Raw genomic sequence first — 10,720 nt, 5'->3', positions numbered from 1 at the left:
GGATCTTTCTGTTTTTACCATGCCTAATTGTTTGTGTGTTTTGGAATTTCTTCGTTTTTTGGTGCGAGTCTTTTGCTTTTTTCGTTGCTTGAATCCTTTCTTAGGGCTTTTGCATGTTGTCGCCGCTTCTGGTTGTGCCTTTGATGATGATTTTTTGCTTGATCTTTGAAAAAGTTTGCGTCTTTGGTGATTTTCTACTTGGCATTTTTTATGTTTGACAATGTTTTTTGCTGATAAACTGTAGGAAGGTGGTGACTTTGTGTTTTTATTTTTACTTCCTTTGTTTCTTTTGGGACTTTATTTTCTTTCTGATGAGTGCCAGGGCGTAAGCTGTAGAAATTTCTTGAATCCTTGCTTTGCTATTGCCTCCAAAGGATGCCCCAGGATTTTGGTTTGAATCTTGGGTTTTTCCTTTTTTGTTCGTCCGTCGAGTTGTTTTTGCCCCTTGTCCGAGATGCTTTTTTAGTAATCCACTCTTCTTTTCTTATTGTATGATTTAGTTGGCCTCATGTCTTCTCGTAATAATATTGTAGAGATGCCTTCCCGGGTTCCTGAGGGCATGGATGATTGGGTGGACTCAATGGTCCTTATATGTGTCTCCTTGGTTGATTCCGAGTTTTGCGCGCAGCTTAAGCAGTTTCATAGGGTCTGTAGTAATCCAGGTGATGAGAAGAACAATGATCTTGTCCCTCCCTCCTCCGAAGAGAGAGTCTGCTTCTCTACTCGGGTTGTTGACGATCGCCCTTTCTTCTATGTTTATGACTTTTTCTTTGGTCCGCTGGGTATTACCCTTCCTTTTACTCAATTTGAAACCGACCTGTTATGGTCTTGTAATGTTGCCCCGTCTCAACTTCACCTTAATTCCTGAGGTTTCATAAAGATTTTTCAATTGTTGTGCCATGGTTTTGGTATCCCTGCTTCCCAATCTCTCTTTTTCTATCTGTTTGTTTTGACTAAGCCCGGAGTGGTAAAAAAGAAGGCAGCTTGGGTCTCCTTTCGCTCTACCCAGGGAAAGAAGGTCTTTTCCATGTTTGACAAGTCATTCCGTGATTTTAAAAACTACATTTTCAAGGTCTGAGCTGTTGAAGGAGCTCGGCCCTTCTTTCTGGATGAAAATGACTAGCCTGCTTTTCCATTGGAATGGCAAAAGGATGTGAGGGTGTCCCGATATACATGGGAAATGTTGGATGAGGCTGAGCGAGCCTTTGTGACTGTCTTGGAAGAACACTAGGGGCAACCTTCCCATATCAACACAAAAAAATTTCTAACCAATCCCTCTCTTCTTCAAACTGAGCTGGGTATTTTGTGTTTCCTTTTTTATCTGTTTATATTGCTTGTAGCTGTCCTTCCGACTTGTCCGACTTGTAGCTTAACTTTCTGTTTTATTTGCAGAGGCAATGAAGAATAACGAATCTATGAAAGCTTTTAAGAGGGCGCAGAAGGCGACTGCTGCCAGAAATATTGCTGCCAAGGCGGCTGGGGAGGGGTCCTCCCAAGTGCGTGAGAAGCCATCAGTACCGAGTTCCCTCGGGGTGACGAAGGTGATCCCAACACCTCGGGTCCGCTTGGTGGATCCTCACCCTACTTCTGTCGCTTCATCTGCTGTCCCTCCAAGTAATAAGCAAAAGACGGTTGAGCCCTTCGACCTCAATGCCCCTGATTTCAATGCCATTGAGTTTGTAGATCAACAAATCGGGCCCTATGGTACCATCTCCATGGACGATGTGTCCATTCTCCATCATCTGGAGTTTATGGCCCGAAATCATGTAAGGATGGCATATATGTCGGCTGCTATACATCGGACTGCTCAGAATCTTCCTCTCCATGCTACCAAAGCATTTATGGAGGAGGCAAAGCAGGAGTTTGACCGGATGAAGGGGCTGAAGGAGGAGCTTGAATTGAAGGTGACCAAATTAGAGAAGGATCTAGAGAATGAGAAGGCGAGTTCCCTTTCACTGGCGGCTTCTTTGAGATTGGCCGAGGACACAGCCTTGATGCATAAGGAGAGTTACGTTATGACTTATCGGGAGGTGATGCGCCTGAGGGAGGAGTTGAACAATGCCCAGGAAGATTATTCTGAGCTCCAAGGTCATCTCGTTGGCAGCGTGACTACTCCTTACGAGAACTTAAAGGAGCAAGTTCGGGTCATTGCTCCCGAGGCCGATCTCACCCCTTTCAGCTTGGACAATGTTGTCAGGGATGGCAAGATTGTCCCTGATGACGATGGTGATGATGATACTGATCCTCCTCCTGTGTACTCTGCCAAAGTGTCGACCTCTTCTGTTCCTCCGGTTGCACCTGATTCGGATTGCCAGGTTCTGAACCGGGAGGATGGAACTATAGATGTCGTGCCTATTCAGACTTGTCCTCCTTCTCCTTGTCCTGATGATGCCAAGAAGGCTCCTGATGCTTGCTGATCTCTTTCTAGATATTTATGTAGTTGGCCCGGCTTGTGGGCTTTTTAAAACTTTGTTTGTTTTGCTGACGGTTTCTAGTTGCTTGTTTTAGCAACTTTATTTTGAAAAACAAAAAGTAGCTCGCTATCTTTAGCAGGTGTTGATGGCCGCTGTTCCGGGGCCTTATAACTTTTGTGGAGTAATAGAGGTAGTTTTTTGACTTGGCATCTTTTCAGTTTTCTACTGATGTTTGAAATCTTTTATCTCGACCTCCTCGGATTGCTTTGTTTTATTGTTTGTAGCTTGGATCCTTTGAGGTTGTGACTTATGGGTCCAACTTGTTTCTTGGTGGTTCTTTTGCGCTGGTCCCCCTTTCAGTTATTTTTGTAATCCTCTTTCTTGGACCTTAGTCAGGTCTCTTTTGGGGATTACTTTTATAACTTATTTGTAGGAGATCAACTTCCTTAGGTCAACCTCTTTCCAAGATATTTTTGTAATCCTCTTTCTAGGACCTTTGTCAGGTCTCTTTCAGGGATTACTTTGATAACTTTTTAGTGGTAGGAGTCCGACTTGGTTATGTCGGTATCCTTTAAGTTATTTTTTGTAGTCCTCTTTCTTGGATCTTTGTCAGATCTCTTTCAAGGACTACTTGTATAACTTTTTAGTGATAGGAGTCCGACTTGGTTATGTCGGTCTCCTTTAAGTTATTTTTTGTAGTCCTCTTTCTTGGATCTTTGTCATATCTCTTTCAGGGACTACTTGTATAACTTTTTAGTGGTAGGAGTCCGACTTGGTTATGTCGGTCTCCTTTAAGTTATTTTTTTTTTGTAGTCCTCTTTCTTGGATCTTTGTCAGATCTCTTTCAGGGACTACTTGTATAACTTTTTAGTGATAGGAGTCCGACTTGGTTATGTCAGTCTCCTTTAAGTTATTTTTTGTAGTCCTCTTTCTTGGATCTTTGTCAGATCTCTTTCAGGGACTACTTGTATAACTTTTTGTTTTGGGTTGACTTTGTTATGTCAGGCCCTTCTAAGTTAAAATAATCCTCTTTAATAGGGTTGGCCAGACCTCTTTCTAGGGTTTACTTATAACTTGGGTTGACTTGGTCTGACTTGTGAGCGTCGGCCAGCCTTTTAAGTTATTATTTTAGCTATCCGTAAGACCTCATCAGGTTCTTTTTTGGATTGCTTTCGATAACTTCTTACATTATTTTGTGTTCACCTTTGCCGATTTGTAGAAAGTGGTTGGCATCTTTAGATCGTCCTTTGGGGGAATCGCGTTTTCACCTTTATCGGACGATTTATCTTTATCGTGGTCGTGCAGTGAAATTATTTTTCACTTTCTGCCCACCTATTGCTTTATAACCGGACGGTGAATACTTCAGATTAATGCATCTTGGATTCTTTGTAGAATATCTAAATAAACTTTATTCAAAGAAAAAATGCAAATATATATATGTGGGAATTTTCTTATCCCTTTAAGTCAGGCATGACCTAGATCTCAACATGGTGCCTCATTAAAAAACCTTTTCAGGAAAAAGAGCACATCCACTAATGAGATCCGTTGCCTTTTGTAGGTGTAGTACCTTCTTAGGTTGCAGGCGTGCCATGAGATCGTTTGTAGGTCAATCTCGGATGAGATCTTCTGTGCTGGTCGGAACTAATGTGTCCGGCTGGTGAATAGCGGCCGCAGCTGGTGCGTCCGACTTGTTGGACTGAATGTGTTGCAAATCCTTTGTCACCGAAGGGTGGGGGGTACCTGTAGGGGACTCCAATGGTTAAGTTAGCAAGGGGATTAAGCAGGTATTGAGTAGAATCAGAGTATCAGTTATACCTGGGTGCTCCAGTATATTTATAATGGTGAGATGTGACCTTTTGGATAAGATAAGTTAGTTATCTTATCTTATCTTTCATCTTTTACTTGAGGTCAGCGTATCTTCAATGGAACCGCCTTTATACCTATAGGCTTGGGCTGCCTTAGGATTTGGGGCATGTTCCTCGATTTGGGCCCTTCTTTGGGCTTTCCTGGTGACTTGGCCGAGCTCTTTAGAAAGAGGTCGGTCGCTTTGTCTGTCGAACATCCCGGGTCAGACAGCTCGACCCAGGGTATGAACACATATAGAAGATGCACATGATGAATGCCTGCCCTATTGACTGTGATATCACATTATTGGTTTAATGCCAACCCGACACATCCCGATGGAGATGTTGCCTTTCGGTCACGAATAAAATGGGTACCCCCGGGGATATCGTGCCCGGCACATGGTCTAGGGATATAGTGCCCGCGCACACTCTTGTAATTTCGAAAGGATGCGAACAGGATAATACTTTTCTGAATGAATGCATGAACAATGCATAGGTTTAACTATATTGATGCGAGCGGGATAATACATGAATTTTGAATTCATCCTTGAAATTAGTTTAATTATATTGATGTGGTGACAATACTTTTCTGAATGAATGCTTGAACACTGCATATTTTTTATCTTGTTGTTTATGAATGTTAAAATTGTTGGCTCTTGAAAGAATGATGAACAAGGAGAAATGTTACTGATAATCTGAAAAATTGGTGTTGTGATGAGCGGATAATTTATACGCTTTTTGGCATTGTTTTTAGGTAGTTTTTAGGAGGATCTAGTTACTTTTAGGGATGTTTTTATTAGTTTTTATGCTAAATTCACATTTCTGGACTTTACTATGAGTTTATGTGTTTTTCTGTGATTTCAGGTATATTCTGGCTGATGCTGTTGGATTCTGACTTCTCCGCACTCGAAATATATTTTCTAGAGCTACAGAACTTCAAATGAGACGCTCTCAACGGCGTTCGAAAGTAGACATCCAGAGCTTTCCAGCAATATATAATAGTTTATACTTTATTCGAGATTAGATGATGCAAACTGGCGTTCAACGCCAGTTTCATGTTGCACTTTGGAGTCAAACGCCAGAAACACGTCATGAACCAGAGTTGAACGCCAAAAACATGTTACAACTTGGTGTTCAACTCCAAAAGAAGCCTCTACACGTGTAAAGCTCAAGCTCAGCGCAAGCACACACCAAGTGGGCCTCGGAAGTGGATTTCTAAATCAATTACTTACTTCTGTAAACCCTAGTAGCTAGTCTAGTATAAATAGGACATTTTATTATTGTATTAGACATCTTTTGACCATTCGGTCTTTTGATCATTCAGGGGGGCTGGCCATTCGGCCATGCCTGGACCATCGCTTATGTATTTTCAACGGTGGAGTTTCTGCACACCATAGATTAAGGGTGTGGAGCTCTGCTGTACCTCAAGTTTTAATGCAATTACTACTGTTTTCTATTCAATTCAGTTTATTCCTGTTCTAAGATATTCGTTGCACTTCACCATGATGAATGTGATGATCCGTGACACTCATCATCATTCTCACCTATGAACGCGTGACTGACAACCACCTCCGTTCTACCTTAGACCGAGCGCATATCTCTTGGATTCCTTAATCAGAATCTCCGTGGTATAAGCTAGAATTGATGGCGGCATTCATGAGAATCCGAAAAGTCTAAACCTTGTCTGTGGTATTTCGAGTAGGATTCAGGGATTGAATGACTGTGACGAGCTTCAAACTCACGATTGTTGGGCGTGATGACAAACACAAAAGAATCAATGGATTCTATTCCGACATGATCGAGAACCGACAGATGATTAACCGTGCTGTGACAGAGCATTTGGACTATTTTCACTGAGAGGATGGGATGTAGCCATTGACAATGGTGATGCCCTACATACAGCTTGCCACATACAGCTTGTCATGGAAAGGAGTAAGAATGATTAGATGAAGGCAGTAGGAAAGCAGAGATTCAGAAGGAGCACAACATCTTCATACGCCTATCTGAAATTCCCACCAATGATTTACATAAGTATTTCTATCTTTATTTTCTGTTTATTTATTATTATTATTCGAAAACTCCATAATCATTTATTATCCACCTAACTGAGATTTACAAGATGACCATAGCTTGCTTCATACCAATAATCTCCGTGGGATCGACTCTTACTCGTGTAAGGTTTATTAGTTTGACGACCCAGTGCACTTGCTGGTTAGTTGTGCGAAGTTGTGAAGAAAGTGCTGAGTTATATACACGCATACCAAGTTGAATGCCATTGATAGAGATCACAATTTTGTGCACCAGGGAGTTTTCTATAATTTTTGGATCCCATGGAGGTTTCGCATCTCCTAAGTCATCAACCACTTCTTCCTTTTCTTCAATAGTCATAGGTTCCTCTAATTGTTCTAACACAAAGTAGCATTCCTCCATTTCCACTGGAGTTTCTAATCTCTCCTTCATGCTATGCTCTTCTTTTGATTCTCCACATGTAGCCATGGGAGTTCCTTGAGTGTCCAAAAGTTGGGATGCTAGCCAGTTTACCACCTCGTCCAAGGCGGTCATGAATTGTTGCATATCCCTTGTCATCTCTTCTTGCCCTTGAACAAGAACACCAATGATGTAATCCATTGGAGGTTGGGGTAGATGGGAGGGTTCATCATGTTGGGGGAAGGGTTCACAATAGCAAGGTGGTTCATCATAATTAGGGTATGGTGGTTCTATGTACTCCATTTGTTCCATTTGTTGCTCAACACACTCCAATCTATTATTCTCAAGTTGGGATTCTACAATCCCCTTCATGCTTCCCTCTTCGGTTACACCTTCACAATCATCCTTGGACATATCGTATGAGTCCCATGCATCTAACTTTTCATGGACGGTTGCTTGAAGTCGATCCATTGCTTCCTTGAAAGATGGACATAGATATTCTTCCATGGAGGGTCGTGGTGGAATGTAGAATTCATCTTGTGGTTGAAATTTTTCACACATTAGAGGTGGTTCATCTTGGTCGTAATATGGAGAAGGTGGCTCTTGGAAGTATTGAGGTTGGAATGGTAGTGGTTCAATATGTGGCTCATATAGCTCAAAAGGCGGTTGGTATGATGGATATGGAATATGGTCATATAAAGGTGGTTGGTAAAAAGGGGCTTGTGAGTATGGTTGAGGGTTATGTTGAGGACAAGACTCATAGGCATATGGTGGTGGTTCTTGAAAGTCACAAGGAGATTCACCATAGCCCTTGGATTGGTATGCATCATTGAATGGCTCTTCTTCATAGTGCATTGGTGGAGGTTGTTGCCAGGAAGATTGATCATATATGCACATGGCTCCTCCCACCTTTGGTTATCCTATCCCTGATACATCTCTTCAAGGTAATCTCCAATTCATACAACATAGTTGTAATCACACTCCTAGCCAAAGTGAGAATTCATAATGAAAAGAGAAAACAAAAATCAAAAGCTAATAGAAAACAAGAGAAACAAAATTCTACAGCTAGAGAATAAAGCAAAAAGCAAGATATTCACACTATTCACATATGTACAATAACCAATAACGTAACACCATTTCAATTCCCCGGCAACGGTGCCATTTTGATGATTGGATTTTTGATGGTTTAGAATTTCACTAATGAAATCTCGTTGTAAAGTATAGTTTCTAAACCAAGCAATAATTCTTTCATACAAAAGATTGTTTGTCATAAGTAAGAAACCCTAAAATTTATAAACCGAAGTATTGAACCTCGGGTCGTTCTCCCTAGGAATTACAATAAAGTGTCTTGTTATTGGTTATGAGATATTTTGGGGTTTTTGAGATTTTAGACAAGAAATATAAATGGCAAGGAAAATAAGTTAACAACTAGCAAAGCTCTTGGCAAGATATAAGAACTTGAAGTCCTATCCTAGTTATCCTCCTCAATTGTGACCACAAATTGTTCATTGATACCACTTAGTTAACCTCTAACCATGGAGGAAAGTCAAGTGGATGAATCAATTTGATTCCTCAAGTCCTAATCAACTCCTAAAGGAAAGACTAGCTTTAGAGGCATTCAAATCAATTAGCAACTTCTAATTATCAATCAACAAATGAATTAGATAACTCAAGAGTCACTAATTACTCTACCAAAGCCAAGAGGAACAATACCTACACTAAAATCCAACCAAGCATTTCATCAAATACTTGGAAGGTACAAACGAAAAACAAAGGAAATTGACAACAAGAATAGAATCTAACAGCAATTATTGTAAGGAATTAACAATAACAATCAAAAGAAACACAATTATTATGAATTACCTTGAATTGAATTGAAAGAAAATAGAAGGAACAATAGTAGATCTACAACAAAGTACAAGAACAACATAAAGGAAATTACAACAAAAGAATAGAAGAAGAATGGATGTAAAAACAAAGAATTGAAGAGTAGAAGTAGAAGAAAGCATGAATCTAAATCTAGATCTAAGAACTAAACCTAATCCTAATTCTAATCCTAGAGAGAAGTGAGAGCTTCTCTCTCTAAAACTAACTCTAAACTAATCCTAATGAGTGTGAATGATGGAATTCCCCTTTGCACTTCAATCCTTGGCTTTAAATAGCAGTTTAGGCGCCAACGTTGGTTGGGATTGGGCCCCACAACCTTTCTGAATACGCTGGCCATGTTTTTATTAAAAAATTATATTCTAGCATCGACGCGTACGCGTACAGCACCCGTACGTGTCCATGGGGTAATTCGCAACGTGCGCATAAGAGTCAGGTGCGTGCGCGCATCCATGGGCGAGTTCAACTCTTTGGCTTTTCACGATCTTCTCCACTTTGCATGCTATCCTCTTCACTTCTTTGATCCATTCCTAGCCTTTTCAATATGGAATCACTAACAAACACATCAAGGCATCTAGTGGAATCAAAAGGAGATTAAAATCATCAAGTTAAAGGCCTAAAAAGCATGTTTTCACACTTAAGCACAAATTAAGGGAGAATCACAAAACCATGATAATTCATTGAATAAATGTGGGTAAAAGGTCATAAAATCCCTTTAAATCAATACAAGATAAACCTTACAAATGGGGTTTATCATAACGCTGGATCAAGCCAAGATTGCCTACGTTAGTGGTCACGTTAAGACCACTAACGTGAATGGTAACGTGGAGCAATGAATGATAGGCCAACGTTAGTGACACTAACCTTTGTCACTAACGTTGGAGATGGCAAGCACAACCACGTTAATGGTCACGTTAATGCCATTAATGCGAGGCACTAGCGTGGAAAGAAGGGGCGTTTTGAAGCGTTAGTGACAAAGGTGAGTGTCACTAACGCCCTTGAGCTTGGGCATGACCACGTTAAGGGCCACGTTAGTTACACTAACGTGGATCATTAATGTGGGAAAGAGGGACAAGAAGTAACGTTATTGGAAAAAGTGAGTGCCAATAACGCTTGCGAAGGGCTAAGAGGCTACGTTAGTGGTCACGTTAGTACCACTAACATTGAAGTTAACGTGGATCAACTAGTTTGGAATGTTAGTGACAAAGTTATCGTCACTAACGCTTTCGAACCCAAGTTTACACCTAACGTTAACGCCACTAACGTCCTAACTAACGTCCTACCATGCCTGACTCACATTCTTTCTGCAAGCAAAGCTGAGCCCACTGAAGACTGTAACTACTTCAACTAAAGATCAAGGGCCCATATCCAAGACTTGGAGAGCTAACTAGAAGATCAGAAGAGTAGTATATATAGGAAGTAGTTTTGAACTAGAAAGGAGGCTAAGCATTATTGGGAACTACATTCTGTATATTTACTTTTCCTGCAAATTCTAGTTTACTGGAGAATGCACTCTTCTCTATCATCTTTCATTTTCAGAGCTATGAACAACTAAACCCCTTTTTCATTGGGTTAGGGAGCTCTGTTCTATCATCTTCTAGAAAGCTTTCAATCTTAAATCAATTGGTTAGTTGTCTTGGAAAAGAAACTCTCCATAATTGGATCTCCTATGAGCCTTCGAAAAGGGATAAGGAAATCATGCTAGAATTGCTTTCTCATGTTGGACGGAATTGGGGATTGGATGGATATAGTGACATATAATCCTACCAACACTTTGATTTGGAAATACATGTGGTGTAATCAGTGACCATACTTCATCTCTTCCCATGAGCAATTAAATCATGGAATTGGGCAATGTTCAAGCTTAGAGAGATTGGGTTGCCAAGGAATTGGGATCCAATCACTTAAGATTGCCAAGGAGATCAATGAATGCATTGATTGAGGGAGAGATGAGAATGAACTTGATCCGGATAATGCAACATCTCCTAAGCCCAATGAATCCCCCATTTCTGATCTTACCCATTTTCTTTACCTTCTACCATTTACTTTTATGTTCATCTCCCCAAATCCCCATTTGAGATTCTGCAATTTACTTTCTGCAATTTACATTCCGCTATTATTTCCAGCATTTACATTTTCTGTCATTTGCTT

The sequence above is a fragment of the Arachis hypogaea genome, chromosome 4, assembly GCF_003086295.3.
Source record: "Arachis hypogaea cultivar Tifrunner chromosome 4, arahy.Tifrunner.gnm2.J5K5, whole genome shotgun sequence".
NCBI lineage: Eukaryota > Viridiplantae > Streptophyta > Magnoliopsida > Fabales > Fabaceae > Arachis > Arachis hypogaea.
This window is presented reverse-complemented; position numbering follows the sequence as displayed.